The sequence below is a fragment of the Nannospalax galili genome, unplaced genomic scaffold (assembly GCF_000622305.1).
Source record: "Nannospalax galili isolate Female #2095 unplaced genomic scaffold, S.galili_v1.0 scaffold292, whole genome shotgun sequence".
NCBI lineage: Eukaryota > Metazoa > Chordata > Mammalia > Rodentia > Spalacidae > Nannospalax > Nannospalax galili.
In genome coordinates this window covers 2,378,349-2,397,381 of record NW_008332663.1, presented here as the reverse complement: position 1 = coordinate 2,397,381, position 19,033 = coordinate 2,378,349, and positions in this window count along the sequence as shown.

Genomic DNA, 19,033 nt, shown 5'->3' with positions numbered 1-19,033 from the left:
AAAAAACTATCACTACTGTATGGGTATAAACACATTTTGGAGGCAGCTTGAGAACATGCCTATGTAGAAAAGCAAAAGTTTGTTCACAGATAGGGCCCATGTCCTGCTTAGCCATGTCCTCTAACTATGTCACAGCACTAGGTATGAACTAACTCCTGCAAAGCACCTTAGGTCCAATCATAAAGCAGCTGATTTCCCCATAATATCTGTGTCCCTCTGGCTCTTGTGGGCAGATGTTTCCTGGAAGTTTGGAATTTTAATATTTCCTTTGTTGACATTTCTAGCATCACTATTATATGCCTTGCATTTCTCTAAATATTTTGGCTACAGCAATTGTGATGGTTTGAATGGGGTACCCCATGGGCTCAAGCATTGAACACGTGGGCAGCTGGTGGTACTCTTTTTGGCAGGTCCTGGATTCCCTAGGAAGTGTGGAAGTCTGGCCTTGCTAGGGGAATCATGACACTGGGGTCAGCTTTAAGAATCTCTCTCTCTCTCTCTCTCTCTCTCTCTCTCTCTCTCTCTCCTGTGCCTGATTGAAGGTGTATGTACTCAGCTATCTTCTCTGGCAGCTTCCTGTCATGTGTCTCACACCATGATGGATTCTTATACCTCTGGAACTATAAACCCAATATAAAATCTTCCTTATATAAGTTGTATTGGTCATGATTTTGTATCACAGCAACACAAAAGAAACAAATAGTTTTCAGCACATTTACAAGGCAATATTTGGAACTTTCTTCTCTTTATCTTTCTCACTGTCCTAAAATAGCAAACTTAAGTATGACTTATCCATAGGTTTCTGTGTTGCTTCTACACATTTATAAGGGATACAGTCTCATTGCTCATAATGATGCAAGTGACATTGTTGTCTATATGCCAAACTTTCCTGAATAAAACTTTGGAAATACCCTCCTTGAATACACATGGATGGCAATAGAATTTAGTTTCCCTTCCAGGTCTGATTTTTTTATTTAGGGTTTCAGTGGAAAAAAGAAAGGCATAACTTAAAATGCCAGTAATGTTTGAATGGAGATTCGAAGTCTAGCTTTAAAAGGACTTAGGAGTGAATTTGTGCTCTGTTTGAATGTAGCTGACACACAGTTTTATATATGTCTATAAAGTAGAGGTATAAAAAGCAAATTAACTCTATCATTTCATTTGAACAGGTGAAACATCTGAGGCAAATAAAAGGCAATGAAGTTACTCCAGGCCCACAGTAAACGTGCAGAAGCTGTAGAAAGAGAGCATTGGACTAATTGTACTACGTTTTTTTTCTGGAGTGATTAGAATTAAATGAGAAAAAGTTTCACCTGGAGCCTCTTTTTCTTATGTATTCCTGTTGTTTCTTAAAACATGGCTACTTAGCAATGAAAAGGTATATCACTGTCATCAGTCTTGCTTCCATGATGTTAAATATTCTTTGCTATTACAAGGCAAAAATCAACATTTATACTTTCAGTTTTTATTAATCTTTAAAATCCAGAAACAGGATTTAACCCACAATGAAAATAAATGAATCAATGTGTTAAAAAATTATTTGTTCAATCTTAAAAACTGCATTGTAAATAGGCTTTTAATCTCTCTTAGTGAGAATTAAAGTGAGTAGCATTTCAGCGAAATATTAATTCATCTTAAATAATTTAGGTTTAGTCAGTTGTGCTGGCATAATAAATTCACAGATTGGATTATTTAAACAATAATGTTTTTCCTTTTTTTTGGAGCCATAAAAAGTCTTTAGTAACCACTGAATCTGTTTCTGAAAGAGGGTCTCCTTTCTGACTTAGATATGGCTGGCATTAGGTGTATTTTCTTTGATGGATATGTTTATAAAGAAATGGAAAAAATGAAAAAAAAATTTCCTTTTCTTACACATCCCTAATTCTATAAGTTTAAAACCTGTGACAGGCTTTTTATCACATTATAAGTAAATGAAAGAAATAATTTGAAGGAAGAAATATTTATTTGGGCTCATGTTTTCAGATTTTCCATTCTAGAATGGACTGGAAATATTGGACTATGACAAGGCAGAATAATAAGGTGAAAGGACATGACAAAACGGAACTGCTCCTTTTCTGTTGGCTAGAAAGCCAAGAACAGTAACAGGAAAGTTACTGTTAGGTCCAATATATAACCAAGGAATACATGCCGCTATTGATCCACTTCTTCCAAGTAGGACACACCTTCCATTGATCCACTCCGTCCCAGTATTGCATTTAGATTTTTAATTCATCAGTGTCTTACCATTAATTAGATTAGAGCGTTCATTATCTAATTGAGGGACTAAATCCCTGATGAGCAGACAGGGCCACTGATAAGTAAGGAATCTGACACACTTCTGAGTACTTGGTCTGAGAAAAATAATCTTTTAGTACCCTTCCTGCAAGCCAGCAGGACCCCATTTTTTGCTGACTGTTCCAGACAAGTTATAAGATGAATGCTGACCTGGACATATCTCACTCAGTTTGTAGCTGTGATTTATGGCCTCTCTTTTCTTTGTTTAAATTGATCAATGCAAAATTGGGGGAGGGAACCTACTTTATGCCACCAAATATGCTTAGAAGTCCCATGCCCTTCTGGTGACTTTGAATTTTTTTGAATTTTGAGTTTCTTCTCAACTAGTGGAAAATTTTTCTTTTTGTGGGAATATGTCTGTGTTTCTTTACTTTCAATAAAGTTTATTATTGTTGCATTTGATATTTTACTGTCTTTTAATTACTTAACTGGCAGAGAAAATAAACGTAATCAAGACCCGAAGATGGAAACATAATAAATCCTGGAAAATTCCTAATAGTTATAGTCAGAGATGTGTTTATTAATACCCAAGGGTGTTTTTCAATACCCTCAAGTTGATAATAGAGTTTTACCATCTTAGAACCCAATACTTGTGACATCATCTGAACATAATTATTTTCTGAATCTTTACATACATACATTGGGGAATCGTACAGGTTTGGTTCTAGACCAGCAAAATAATATTGGTTGCAATAATGTAAGTTTTGTGACTTCTTGGTTTTCTAGTGAATATAAAAGTAATATTTATACTATGTGGTAGTTCATTAAGTATGCAATGGAATTATGTAAGAAAGAACATATACCTTGATTAAAATATATTTTCATTAAAGCATGTTACATTATCTGAGACTTCAATATATCATAATCTTTTTTTCCCCCGTTGGAATGCCTGGCTTCATGATGAGGGTTCTAGTGAAGGTGATCTTTACTGAAGGTCAGAGCAATGTGGAAAATCAAATGATACAGGAGTGATGTTCATCATATTGATTAATTCACAAAATAGTTATCAATAAATCTGCAATCTTCTTATCCATAATATTTAGGAATTCGTTTTTGTCCATAGTGTTTGGGTTCAATGTTTTCAAGCCACAGTAATGCTTTATCAACTAAGTTTATATAATTTTCTAGTGAATGTACCCACACTGAAGGACATTTGAGGACACAAATCAGATTCTACAGGCCATATTACACATACATACACACACACACACACACACACACACACACACGAGTAAGAGATTACATTAAATTGGGCTGGGAACAGTTGGTGGGGGGGATGTGTGGATAGGGGAGAGGATCTAAATACCATCAAATTAAATAGCATGAAAATTGCAAAATATTCAACAAAAAATAGAATTATTAAAACATTCTAAATCTTGTGACATCATTTAAAAAGAAAAGTTCCTAGAGTGTTCCTCAGGAATAAATTTACCTCAAAAGGGTTGCTTTCCGTGCTTTTGTGTAGAAGTCACTCTCTTCCTTTACACCCCTCCTTTGGGATTGCAGTCACACAGCTTGTTCTCAAGATTTCATTTCCAACTCTAGATTTCTTTCTACCTACAACATTTTCAGCTACTTCCTACACTAAAATCACTGATTCCTTTAAGTTATACATAAAGGTTAGTGCCAATTTTCTTTCAAAATTCCTGCTAATATACATATTTGTGGCATTTCAGTGAACTGTGAATACTTTCATTTTGCTTATAGAATGGTGAGTCCTTCTAAGGCAGTTCTAAATTTGCATTGCTTTAATCCATCATAGGGTTTACTCTCAATGGTAGATTTGCTCTGCTAAAACAACATTTGGTAAATAATGTCTTGAAATTAAAAGCAACTTTTCATGATCTGTAGAATGTATGTTGTGCTAACACACATGAAAACAACACTAATGTCATTGAAGACCTCTGTCAGAGCTCCTGGCAGCCAGGTGCGTTATCAGTTAGTATTGGTATTTTGAAAGGAATCAATTTTTTTTTCTCCTTTCTAAGCAGGTCTCAATAGGGATTTTAAAGTATTCACTAAACCATGTTGGAAACATACATTCTACCACCCACATTTTCATGCTTCATTTATAGAGCAAGAAAAGGGAAGTTTAGTATAATTCCTGAAAATTTTTCAGTTTTTGAGTGGAAAATAATCTTGGCTTGCATTTAAACTTACCAGCTATATTAATTTATAACAAGAGTTATGAACTGTGAGCCTTGAAGCTTTTCGGAAGTGAGGTATTGATTAACTCTTGTAATGGAAGTCTTATGTGGGATTTCTTTCCAGTATAATATGATTTGGTTACAGTTAAACTCTTCTTAGAGTAGTCAACAGTGATGATAACTAGGTCTTCAGGTTAATTTGCTGCATCTTCTAAACTGGTGTTTGAGTTCTTCTTTTAGGTCATAAGAAGGACATCTTTTCTTTAAGCTTCATGGACCAATCTCTGTTGGCTTAACATTGCTCTTCCAATTGAGATGAGCCTTAGAACTTTGTTCTATATTGTTTTTTGTCTTTAGAAAATTTTGTGACTGTAAAGGCCTCACCATTCTAGATGCTTTTTAAGAAAACATTCACGATTCATTAAATTATGTTCAAATGTGCATATTCCCTTACAATTCAAACCACGTAAACACTTTCTAATTAGATAACCAGCAATTTTGCGTTATTTTCACCTGAAAGTTACTGGAGGAACATTTATAATTTTCTCCAATAGCTTTTCCTTTACATTTACAACTTGGTTGACTGATATAAGACATCAAACTTTCACCCTGTCTCAGTTTGCCACATAAATTGCCCTCTAAGCTTTCTCCTTTCTTGCATTCAGTTCCAAAAAAGAGATGGGTAACTCACATTTGAATGTTTAGAAGATAATGCGGGGTCATTAAGCAGCCAATTTCAACATTTTATTGTTGGGAGATTAGAAAGACCCAAAGGGAGAAGAAGAAAGATGGGGTAGTAAGTTGGTGGAGTACTTAAACAGAACCTATTGAATTTCTTCTCATGAGATTGCAGTAGTGGGAACAATTGTACTAGCAAATTCAAAAATCATATATCAGTTCAAGAATGTCACTGAGACATGCAAATAGAAAAATAGGGTCTATACTTTTTCTTATTACATAGATATAATAAGCCTTTAATTTAAAATATGCAGTATCTGCAATGTGTAATAAAGCAAAGCACAATACAAGAAGATGGGCTTCTTCACAATCATCACCATGAAATTTCAAACTTCAGCATGAATTTTGAAAACAAACAGCTCAATTCATTAACTGCTTCTTAGAGATTTTTCGGAGAGGAGAGATAAACAAAATTATTTACAATACAATATAAAAATAAAAACTGAAATCTTGTGATATAATTCAAATACATCATAATGAATGATTCTAATTTTGAATTATAGTAAGACGTAATTCTTCTCTAAAGATCGAAACAGCAGAATATTTTAGTTTTACTTTAGATACCTATACTTAAATTTAGTTTCTTAAAACGGTAGGTAGAAATAGTTTTTTTCCCATAGTCACAAAAGCTAGAAAGTTATTGGCATAATTTTATTGAAATTAAGTTCCCATTTGTAGAAATTCTAATTTGAAGTGCTCTATTTCCATAGACTCACTATGCAGAATCCTATTATTCATGTTAATTCTCAAATGTTTAAATGTTCAGACTGTGAAAACAGTTATATAAAGTCAATTTCTATTTAAGTTTTAATAGAGGCATCAGATGTGCTATTTACTGCATTAGTATTTTGCTAGTCATATTGTAAGAAAGATTTTACCTCTCTTCTATGGCAATATGAAAGAAAATTGTAGAAGGGCTCACTCAAATTTTACATCAAAACTCATTGTAGTAAGTCAGTTATCGTGGTGAAATTTTGCGTTGAAAGGAAGGATTTGTTTAGAGGGCATTGAGGAAGACATATACATCAATGTTTTAAGTTTCAGAACTTTCTTCACAGCAAGCTGGTCATGTAGCACAGGCCTCACTGGATCACCTGAAACATCTACTTCCTCTTCTGTTTATTGTACTTAGTCTTCATTTCTTTAGTCTCTTTAGTATGAAGGAAAATATCACTTTAAAACCCTGAAACAAATGCATCCTTGAGCTTTTTAAAATATTTTTTATTAATTCATCAAGACTTCCATACAATATGTATTGATCTTTTGGGGACAGGATTTCCCTGTAACCCCAGCTGGCCTACAATTCACTATATAGACTAGATTGGTCTCAATTTCACAGAGATATGCCTGCCTCTGCCTCCTGAGTGTTAGGATTAAAGGTGTGTATCACCATGCCTGGCTTTATGCGATATATTTTGATCATATTTGTTCCCATTTCTTTATTTAGTTGATTTTTGTGTATTTCATACAGAAAATGATCTTTATACTCTCTTCCCCTTTGACACTCTCCCATAATACCACCCCCACCGACCCACTGGAGTTCATACATTCTGTCATTTGTGTTAAAGACTATTATATAAATCCCAGATGTCCCTCATTGCAAGTTCATCCACCAGGGTTTAGTCAGCCTATCTAGAGTCTTTTTCTTTAAGAAAATCAGCTCTTATTCACCCAGCAGCAATCAGCTGCCAATAATTCTTAGATTAAGTTTGAGGCTTACTGTGCATTTCCACAGCTCTGTGCTGAATTTTTGTCTGCCTAAGTTTCCACAGGTCTTGTGAATTGCTGTGGGTTTGTACAAGAAGTGTCCCAGTCTCCTGTAGGAACATTTCTGTATAGTCGTGCACCATCTCCCTGGCTCTTACAATCTTTCTGCCCCATCCTTGAGCTTTTGCACAATTTATGAACTAGTATATTGTTCTTTTATGTAGGTATGTTATTCATATATACCTATTAGCCAATCTTCTCTTTAGGATATTATTTTACTCATAGTATGAAAGTTATAGAACTACTAGGATCAAGCTAAACTCTTCCATGTATAATGTGTGTATCCATGGAGGGGGTTGTCTTTGCTTGTACCACAGGCATCCACAGAGACAGAAGTACCTCCTGAACTCACAGAGGTGGAAGTAGGAAGGGAAGAGAATAAAACACAAACACTCATGTGTGTATATGTTTTCTTTGTGTGGGTATGTACTCATAAATGGATATACCTGCAGAGGCCAGAAATATGACAGCCTCCTCAAGTTAGAGTTACAAGGACATATGAGTCACAGGATATATGTGCTGGAAACAAAATTCAAGGTACCTACTAAGACATCTCCTCCTCCCCTAATGATACTTTTTAAAGCACAATAAGAAAGACGATTTGTGATCATAATGACAGGTATAAGAACCAAGAACAGTAATTGAATTTTTTCAGGTAGAGGAAAGGATCAAGTTAAACTGTGAACATGTGCAAGCCATGTGAATAAAAATAGAGTGGAAGTTAAAATATGAATAGTTAGGGAAAACATCAAGGCTCTAAAGTTTTGACTAAAGTAAAATAGGAATTTTTGTTGTTGTTGGAAGACCAGGGTCACCTAGCATCACTTAGGAAAATCACAGGAAAAAAAGATGTTGTGAATGGGTGACATTTGCAAACAATGATCAATGTTCTTTCTACTTTCTTATATTTTGAGAATTACATGCTTTAATACTGCAATGAATACTGTAGCTGTAACATTACATCTCTCCTTTATTTGCCCTTCAACTCTTTTCACATACCCCGACTCATGCTCCATTTTGTGAGCTATTCATATTATTCTTGCATACATATGGTGCTTGTTTCTCAATTGCTGTGACAAAATACTCTGACCAGTTCCAAATTGAGGGGGAAAGAGCTTATTTGGCTTGCACCTTCCAGGTCACAGTTCACTAGGGAGCCCAAGGTAGGAACTCAGCAGGAACCTGGAGGCAGGAACTGGAGCACAGGCCATGGAGGAACATTGTTTACTGGATTGCTCCCCTGCCCCCTGCTCAGCCTGCTTTCTTATGCACCACAGGCCACCAGCCTTGGGGATGGCACCACCCACAGAGGGCTGGGCCCTCGCGCATCAAATAACAATCAAGAAGATACCGCACAGACGTGGCCACAGGCCAGTTCAATGGAGGTAATTCCCCAATTGAGGCTCCCTCAACCCAGGTGTGTCAAGATGACACTAAAGCTATCAGGCACTATATATGTCCACTTTGGCCCTTCAACTGGTGTTGTCATTAAGTCAGTCTTTTAGGATACCATATTAAGTTTCTTAGGTGGGGATTCCCAATCTTGTCCAGAAGATACTCTAGCAGTAAGTGTCCTCCTATTCTAAAGATATTTCCTCTTTCTCTTTTGTGATGCTCATTCTGCCTTAGGTGAGACTCCTCAACCATACAGGCCATTTCCACAGCCCTTGTTTGCCCCCAAGAATGTGAACATAACTCCTTTGCTGAAGACAGCACACACTTTGGATGCAGGATATGGAGGAATCAAGCTGAAGCTGACCTGGAAGTCCCTCCCTGAGGACTATCCCTCATTGTACCAGAAGGTGCTATGCAACTGCCAAGGGAGAAAAACAATCAACAATCCTAACAGCCTACAAAACACAGTTATCAACCCAATAAAATACCCTTAATTGTGCAATAGTGGAGCTTTTATCTTGGAAGTCACCAACAGCTATCAAATTGGACTTAAGTCCTGCTCACTAGAAGTGAATTCTTGACCTGTACTGTAAGCATAGTCAAATGCCCATGACTTGGGAGTTCATAGACCCTAGTGGAGAATCTAATAGTGCCAATTTACTAAATAAATAGCATTTCTAACTGTATTCTAAATATTTAATTTTTAACATTTTATTATTTTTATTTTATGCACATCAGTGTATTGCTTGCATGTATGTAAGTGCACCCCGTCATGCAATGTCCACCAAAGTCAGAAGAGGGCATGGGATACCCTGGAACTGGAATTAGGATGGTTGTTAGCCACCATGTGAACGCTGGGAATTGAACCCAGGTCCCCTATAAGAGCAGTTAGTGCTCTTAACCACTAGGCCTATTCTCCAGCCCCTAATTATTTATTCTTATAACCACGGATATGTGTAATTCCCATCACTCCTCAGAGAAAGTTCTTTCCGCAACAGATGTATAATATACTGGTCAAAATGAAGAGAATAAGTAATCATGGGACTCTTATCCTCAGATGATACATCTATAATGCAAGAGTCTTTCTTAAACTTGGTTTTATAAGGAAGTATTCAGATGTGCATAGGGAAAGTTTTAAAAACCTAAACTTTGACCACAGAAATAATCTTAGCTTAATTATTCTTAATAGCTATTTTAATATTTTTATTTCTTTAAAGCATGAATAAAAATTAAATTTTTTCAAATTTACTGTGTACAAAATGGTATTATATATATATTTTTTAATTGGTGTTACAATTAACTTAATATATTGTTCACTCTAAATAGTAAAATTTTGTGAAAGAGATCATAATATGTGAAAATTACTACCTTAGAATAATTTAAGCATATAAAGTATTGTTAACTACACTCAGCAAGCTAGGTATACTGTCTTTGGAAATTATTCATCTTATAATTGCAAGTCTGACTGACGTAGTTTATGCTAACATGACTCAGGATGAGAGTGATGATGTTAAGAAAATCCATCTAAATCACAAGTTGAGACTTTTATCAATGAATGCATCTGTTTAACAATTCCCTAATATAAAATAAGGAAGTCAAAAATAAAGTTAATTCCCGAAATGCTAATGTCCATGCATATCATCACATGCCAATGACAAGAAGGTGTAGTATCCCTAAGAACAGAAAAGCTTATTTTTTACCTCCCATACCTTACTTTGTTTTTTGCTCCATGTTTGTGGCTTGATTTTGCAACAGTTTTCCATAAAATTTCACTTGTCGGGCATGGTGGCACATGCCTTTAATCCTAGCAATCCGGAGGCAGAGGCAGGTGGATCTCTGTGAGTTCAAGACAAGCCTGGTCTACAAAGTGAGTTCCAGGACAGCTGGGGCTGCAGGGAGACCCTGTCTCAAATAGCAAAAAAATAAATAAATAAATAAAAAATTTCACTTGTACATGGAGGTATAAGTACATTTGTGTTGCAGCCAGGGTCCCTTTGACCTCTTCCCCATGGGGGCAGGGGATAAGTAGGCACAAAGTCAATGACACAGACTCTGGGACACTCAGTAGGCAATGTGCAAGTGAGCTCATTTATTGTGAACACAGGCGTCTCCTTTATACACCCTTCCCTCCTCCCGTTGGTCCCTTATGTCCCATTGGCATCCTTCTATTGGAGCTGTGGAAGTGTTGTTGGTTTCTAGCTGCTGGGGTGGTTTTCTGATCAGCATCTTCCTGCTCATCAACAGGAAGCAGGGTGTGCCTGCACTGTTGGTCTCATGCCTAGCTTCCTAAAATCCACCCTTTTTGTTTAAATTGTTGGCAGTCTTGGGGGAGGCAGTGGCTAACTGTCCTCTCAGGTCTTAGGACATTTTTATGAAGTTGTGTCTGTCTTAGGTTGTTCTCCCTACACATGAGCCTTACCCGTCATTGGTGTGTGCATCTAGCCTCATGCCCATCCTGTCTTAGGTTGAATTATTGTGGGAGACTCTTACCTGTCATTGACCACCAGCTTTGACCTAGATGTCCTTCAGAGAGCATGAGATCTGCCAGGGTGGTGGGCTAGCTCTTAGGAGGTGACATTTAGCCTGAAGCTTTATTTTGGTGAACCAGGCTTGGATTACTTCAGTAGGTAGGCCCCTATTGGGATTTGATAGCGTCATGAAGATCTGTAAGGTGGCTTTGTTGGCAGCATTTTGTCTATGGATGTGCTGAAAAAGACACTTGAGCAAGAGGATTAATGCAATAGTTATGCAACCCAAGAGGGCCCAAGTGACCAACCAGGACAGGTCAAAATATTTCTTTAGATTTTCCCAGATCTGTTCAAGGAATGTGGTATTTAATTCTATAACTAGAGCTCTTGTATAATTAAGAGCAATAATTTGTCCTCATAATTGGATGGTGTAATTGAGAAATTTATTGGATCATGAGCCTGTAATGTAATCCTTTAAATTTTTTCTAGCTACTGTGATATTGGAGTCCGGGTAAGGGGTCAAACAGATATTCTTATACCTTGGGTCACAGGCAAGTAGGGTCATTTGTCTGTTTCTATCTCTTTGGCCAGCAAGTCGATTTGTTGCTGTAGAATATGGATGGCACTGTAAAAGTGTTCTTTTATTAAATCCTGAGTGTGGAGGTCCGTGGCAGATTTGCTTACTACCTCATTGAGTGTGATGGCAGTAGTTGTGGATTGGGTCAGCGATACTGCTGCTGCAGTATCCCTCCCTATGGCCAACAGAATAGCGGTGATGATGGCAGCAGTAATGCCAAAGTCACTTTTGTTCCTAGTTAAGGCAACCTCGGTTCATTCCATGAATTATACAAAGTGAAAATGAGAATCCCAGGTCACTGGGAACCATATGGCAGCTGGTTTGCATGATGATGGCCCATTCATGTATGGGGGCAAAACATGAGGCAAGGAGACAGGTCCTATTTGTGCAGGCCAAGGAGGTGTTAGATGAATTAGTGAGAAAGAAGAAGAAAGGGGGCCTCACACAGAGAGTGGTAGCATTGAAGGATGTATGATTGACTTGTGTAAGATTTGCCTGATTTATATCAGAAAGCAGTGTAGGAACCAAGGGCCGTTGAGCCCTATCGATTCCCAAGTTAACCGCAAAGACATGTGGAGGACTAGGATGGTCTGGGAAGTAGTCAGAAGGCTTAGCAGCACAGGGGGGGCAAGGAGGAGGCCCGGCAGGGGCCATGGGGTTTTGAAACATCCCCCAGGGATAAAGTGGCAGGGGGTTGAAGGCGCTCGGTGGAGAGAGGAAACATCCTTACAACTAGGCGGTTTGGCGGAGGGCGGGTGGGGAATCATTCTTCACACCGGAAACATCTTCCAGCAAGGTGGGAGGGGGGACTGAATAGTAAGGGCAACGATTTTCTGGTCTTGGCAGTGGTCATTGAAAGATTTAAGGATCTCCTCAGTAGAGCCCTCTTTAATGGAACTGAGGATGCCCAACTAAATAGGGACAAAAGGGGATGGTGGTGTTTTGCCTTCTTGAACCTTCGGCTTCCTTGCTAGGAAGAGGACCCAAATCCACGTGTCAGGAGCCCACATGTTTTTGGGGAAGAGCCTCTTCCAAAAGTCCTCTAGATGATTGTTTAATCCTAATCCCAGGGGATGTAAGCAGGGATTTGAGGGCTGAAATTTGGGACTCTTTGCAGTTGGATGGGAAGTTGCCCATGTATGGGAAGGGGGTGGGAATGGGGGGCACAGACAGACAAAATACACTTGAAAGAGAAAGGAAGCTGTGCCAAAAAAGGAAACATTCTGACCAGCCTTACTGAGAAGGCAGAAGGGGATTTCACAGTTTTGAACAACAGGGAGCCTACCGGCAAATTTAAGAGACTGGCCACCGCCCTAGGGGCATTTAACTGGTGGTTGCATCACTGGTTTATTTGGGACTCTTTGCAGTTGGATGGGAAGTTGCCCATGTATGGGAAGGGGGTGGGAATGGGGGGCACAGACAGACAAAATACACTTGAAAGAGAAAGGAAGCTGTGCCAAAAAAGGAAACATTCTGACCAGCCTTACTGAGAAGGCGGAAGGGGATTTCACAGTTTCGAACAACAGGGAGCCTACCAGCAAATTTAAGAGACTGGCCACCGCCCAAGGGGCATTTAACTGGTGGTTGCATCACTGGTTTTGAGAGAAAGAAGGCAAATATCGAAACCAAAAGCGAAAGTAAGGGAAGAAGAAGCTCGAAAGGTGGTGTTTAGGAACTGGGTATCAATGTGCTTGGTGGGAGACTTCTGAGGTTTATTAGGCCAAGGCCGTATGCCACACAGTGTCTCCCATCATGGGACACCCTATCGGGAGGGTGTCTGTGTCTCCATCTCCTGGATGGTCAGTCCTTATGTGGAGATGCTGGGCGAACCAATTTTCAGGATATATGCCCTATGGACAGACAAACATGGACAAATGAGAAGAGACAGGCCTTGGTCACTCACCAGACCGAAGGCAAAGAACAAATAACAGAAAGGGGACACCGAGAAGTGTGTTGATCAGGAGGAGCGGGAAAGGTCAGAGGCGGGTGCAGTCGGTGCAGCAGATTGTAAAAATGACGATCCAGAAGAGAAAAACGAAAATGGTGTAGATCGCCAAGGTCAACGCAGGGTCCATCTACCACATTGGGAGCCAGATGTTGCAGCTGGGGTCCCTTTGACCTCCTCTCAATGACACAGACTTCCGGGACACTCACTAGGCAATGTGTAAGCGAGCTCATTTATTATGAACACAGGCATCTCCTTTATAACCCCTTCCCTCCTCCCGTTGGTCCCTTATGTCCCATTGGCATCCTTCTATTGGAGCTGTGGATGTGTTGTTGGTTTCTAGCTGCCAGGGCAGATTTCCAGTCAGCTGTCTTCCTGCTCATCAACAGGAAGCAGGGTGTGCCTGTGCAGTTGGTTTCATTCCTATCCTCCTACACATTTGCATAGCCAAAGGAACAGTCACATTGTAGGTAGAAAACCCTCCTGTGATAGCTATAATTCACTTAAAATCTGAAATACCGAACTTTTAGATTTTTGAGGTAAAATTATGGACTCAGAGAAGAGCATCATATTTTAAACTAAGTTATTTTTTCTCAGACCTATATTAAATTCTCCTTTGAGTCTATGAAAACAGGAAGTCAAGTATGGAGTTATTATAAATGAAAATTGGAAGGGATGTCCACTGAAACTTTATTAGTCCTTAAGAGAAAAATCATTACTGTTTGGGGATTACTTTGTACAGCTAAATGAGATTACTGAATTCGTATTGACTTCTGTTATCTTTAATTATTTTCAAAGAATATAAAACTAAAGGTTAAGTTTAAGATTCCTATGCAACTAGGGGTTTGAACTTGATTCTGATGAGCCTATAGGTCTCAATCTGGAAATGAATCTATTGGTACAAAAGGTTATGAATCATTGATTGTCAGATAGAAATAAAACTCTGCTAGAAGCTGGAATTTACATCTAAAGTTTTAGGTAATACAATGATGCGACTTCTATTTAGAAGGGAAATCAACTTTGCACAGATGCTATTTTGATGTTATCAGTATTGGATGCTCCCTGAGATTATACTTGGGGAACAGTATTGAAGCATTTTCTAGAAGTTGTTGCTAAGGCCTCTTCATAAGGGTAGTTGATTAGACCTAATGAGTCTGAAAGTTAATAGGAATCCATAGTTTATGTTATATTCAGTAACTACATATGAGAAGACAGACAAAAGACAGAATATAGAAGCAAAATCCATAGAAAAATATACACACCTGAGATCTTGCTAGAAAAAAAGAAACCTCGGGTTTACTGGAGATTTGCTCAAGACAGAATTTGAATTTTGACAGGATGCATACTGATTTCCAATTAATATATGTTATTTTAATCTAATATACAGAAAATTAAGTAAACAATCATAACAATACCTGCCAAGGAGGAGCACCATGATACAGTGGAAAGGGATTGTGGAAGGTTTCTGCTGCTTTCAATAAGTTTGTCAAGGCAGATTTCTGAGACAGTCTCATATTAGAACTGAGGCTGAGGTGGCAGTAAGTCCTCAAGAAATTTGGACAATATTTTGAAAAGAAGGGGGTCTGTCAACTTCAGAGACCCAGTGATAGTAGCGGTTTGACATGCTCTGAGCATAGAAAAACTGCTATGACTTGAATATGGAGACTAAACAGGAAACACGAGGCTGCCATGCAGGTCTGTGTCTGGAATAAAATCAATAAATAAAATTTTAAAAAACAGAATATTGATTTACACCAGCTATATCTTGAATAACTGTTAGTGGATCTTAAACAAGTAATGTGTTCTAATTTTAATAGTACAGTTTATAGAGAATAGAAAATAGGGAAAAAATGAACACTGGAAATTTATCCCTTCATACAGGGAAGACATGAAAATGCCTTTGTGGGGCAGCTGAAGCAAGATGGATGCCAGCTAGAAACTCAACATTTTCTACATTATTGCATCAAGAAATGGTAATGAATTAAATGAGAAAGTAGAAGGAAGGGGTAACTGAATAAAACCCTGTTTCAACTTTAATTAAATGGCTGCTTTTTTTCTCATATACCTCGAAATATGTTCCTGCAAAGGTAGGTTGAAGTATTTGTTAGACATATAAATGAATATGGCAAATGAGAAGTTTTTAATGAGGCTGGATTACGTAGAAGAGTCAGAAAGACAGCTGCTATTTTGCGGCGATCCATTCTGGAACTGTATTCAAAGTCAGAGGCCTGGATGGAAAATCCTAGTAAAATTATACATAAAGGAAATAAAAACTGTCAAGAACCAGTCATTATAGCTTGTCATTATAGCACAGAATAATACAACAAAGAGAGTAACAATAGCGACTTGTCTTAGAATTGAAGTAAAAAGAAAGCAAGCATGTATCACGTCACATCCCAGAGAACTGTTCCATTAAGCAAGCTTGTCAACATTGTCATCAACTGATGCAAAAGTGAGATGTCAATTTTCCTTGTGTAAGACAATTGCTGGCATTCTAAGAAGAGTTTTGGATTCACTTTGGGGCATCAAAAACATCGTAAATTGGAAACACAGAAACAAAAGTAATTTGTTGAGAGATTTTAATAAGAAGAGGGACTGACTAATAGAACAATGAATGGAGCAGAATGGCAAAGCTAGAATTAAATGTTTCACTTAGTCTTCTTTTGTCTGATGGGTTTAGAAGTTGTTTGCTAGTCTGGAAATGTTTCTGTAATATAGGAGATATGTGCCCATTACAAAGCAAAATTCCCAACAGCATATATATGAGGGGGGTGAAACTAAGACAAGATATTTATTTTTAATGGAAAGCAGCATAGATAATGAATACAAAAGAAAACTTGAGAGACAATGGTAGGAAGAAGAAAGATTGCTTTTTCATTTAAAAATCATCATTTATTGTATGTGTATAATTGTATGTGTGAGTGTGTGTATGTGTCTATGTGATTTTGTGTGTGGTGGAGAACACGTGTGGAGGTTAGACAGCAAATTTCACGAGTTCTCTCTGCCTATAATATTGTATAAATGTTTTCTGGGGATCAAGTACAGTCTGATGGTATTAGAGATTAGTTCCTTTACCCACTGAGTAATCCCTTTGGTCCACAATGAAGGATTTCTTATTTTTCAGCTGACTCATGAACAGAAGAAAATGATATATTAACAGTGTAGAATTATTCTTTTTAAAAATATCATATATATGAGTGTTTTGCCTACAGGTAAGTAAACGTCTGAGTGTAATACCTGTGGAAGCTGGAGGAGAGCATTAGATCTCCTGGAGCTGGAGTAATGAATGGTTGTTAGCTCCAATGTGGGTATTGGGAACTGAAATATAGATCCTCTGCAAAAGCAGCCAGTGCTCATAACCAATGAGCCATTTCTGTAGTACCATAATATCATTCTTCCACTGGTAATTCAGATGGGTCAAATGGTGAGGCATCACACATTTTCTTCTGTTACTCATTCTAGCTAAAGTCAAAAATACGTATCTGAAAGTTGTTTGATATTTGGGCTATATCTCTCTTACATAATGATATGACAGACATGAATTTAGAATTTCATTTGAAATTGAGCCAAATGAATTCATTTTGGTGAATTAGATTGCAGCCTTTTCTGCCATCGATTATTTGGAACTGGGCTAAGCTTGGTAAGTTTAGGATCTGCATTCCACAAGTCTGTCCTTGTATTACTTCATCCTCTAACAAACAAGTTCATGATTTCAAGCTGGAAACAAATTCTGAGAATGTTTTATGCATTAAGATTCAAAATGCTAGAGTATTTTACAGAAGTGAAGACAGTTCTACAAAGGATAATGAAAGTTTAACCAGAAAAGGAGAAAAATCAGAGCCAATCAATGGAGAGACATACAGGTCATGGTTTGGGAAGGCACCATAGATGCAATTTCCTGATCCTCATGATGTGTGACAGCTTGTAGATCACTGTAACCAAGGAATTCAATCAAGCTTCAGTGTCCAATATTTGTTTTTCTTTTTTTCTCTTTCACACCTGAGAAATTTTCTGTCTGCTTACTGATCTTACTTGACTCCCACCCTTTTTTGCCTTTTTGAAAGTATTATTTATCAAGTTTTAGATATTTCATACTATATTTCAAATAAAAAATAAGCCCCTTCCCACATCCATGTTTCCTACCCCCCATCCAAGATCTCAGGCTTTCCACTATACAAGTCCTATCCAGTCAAGCATTTGTATCTAGGCAGTCTTTGTTTCATGTTTATCCACTGAAAATAATGGAGCTATTGAACATTTACAGAGACCTCTGAAACCATGAGCAAAAATAAATCCAGCGTCTCTAATCACTGTCTCAGATAATTTGGCACAGCAAGGCAAAGGGACTAATAGTCTAGATATATGCATTTACTTAAATGTAAATAGAGCTTACCTTTAGCATTAAATCTGATACCTAGATGATTTGAATCCTAATGTTTTAAAAGACATTTATATTAAATTATTCTAACAAACTCAAATGTTTACCATATTAATATTTTGCCATGTCATTTAGTTTACTCTTTGCAAGGTTCTAAGAATTTTTTAATTGATGTGAAAAATCTCATTCTCTTCACACTCATTAGAGGAGTGTTAATTAGAAGGAAAATTTAAAATTATTAATATCCTTTCTTTCTCTATCATGATTTTCCTTATTTTTCAAAGAACCTATATTTTCTGTGATCCAAAAGTATTCTGGGAATATATTCAGTATTATAATTATACCACTGTAAGATATAAATTCTACTAATTACCTTATGTTAATTGTTATGGTACTCCTCTTAGCAATAAGCTGCCATATTAATTTTTCAAGCTTAGTGTTAAAGAGATGCTTTTAGTAAAGTATCATACCATCATGTAGTAGAACACTGTGAATAAAATAGACTGAAGTTTCTCTACACTATTATTAACATCTTGGAAATATATTCCTTGTCATTTAACGGAATGCTACCTGAAGTTTTAGTGGTACTATATCTTAAAAACATCAAATAGCATCACAATCTACATCAGGTAAATGATGTGGGTACATGAAGTTATTGTAGAATCTTAGCATAGTTGCATAATTATACATTTATTTAACCAATTAAGCATTAAAGTGGCATTATTGTCAGGGATATGATATATGACCCTAACTTAATTTAGTTAATGAGGATCAAGAAATGCCTGATAAGTAGGGCAGGCATTTTGTTAGCAGGGGCTGCTAATTACTTATGAGATAGCTCAGATTTAACTGTCTCATGTAAAAATTGCTGAGTGGAAAAATATATTGAAAAATTAATCGTTTTACTTATAAAATGTTTGTAAACATTTAGCTTTGGGAAGTTAAAAACAGCTCTCTGTAAATGGTAGTTGCAGACATTGTGCAAATTCCCCCATGTACTCTGTCAATGATAAATGACTACTGCCATTTCAGGTTTTAGTCCGTTATGAATTTCTTGAGAAAAATCTTTACCCATGAATTCTAATTATCCTGACTCCCAAAGGGATCCACAAAGAAAAAATAATAATAATCCCTTATCTTAGGTTGAAGCCAAGTCTCAATTCATAAAATCCTTTAGACTCCCTCAAACTTTTTACTTTCTTGTGAATAAATAAATGACAGTCAACGCTTTACTTTTGAATGTTATGAATATTGAAGGGAACATATTTCTGAAGTCATATCACAGGATTTGAGTGAAATATCTTCTTGCTGATTGAAAAAAAG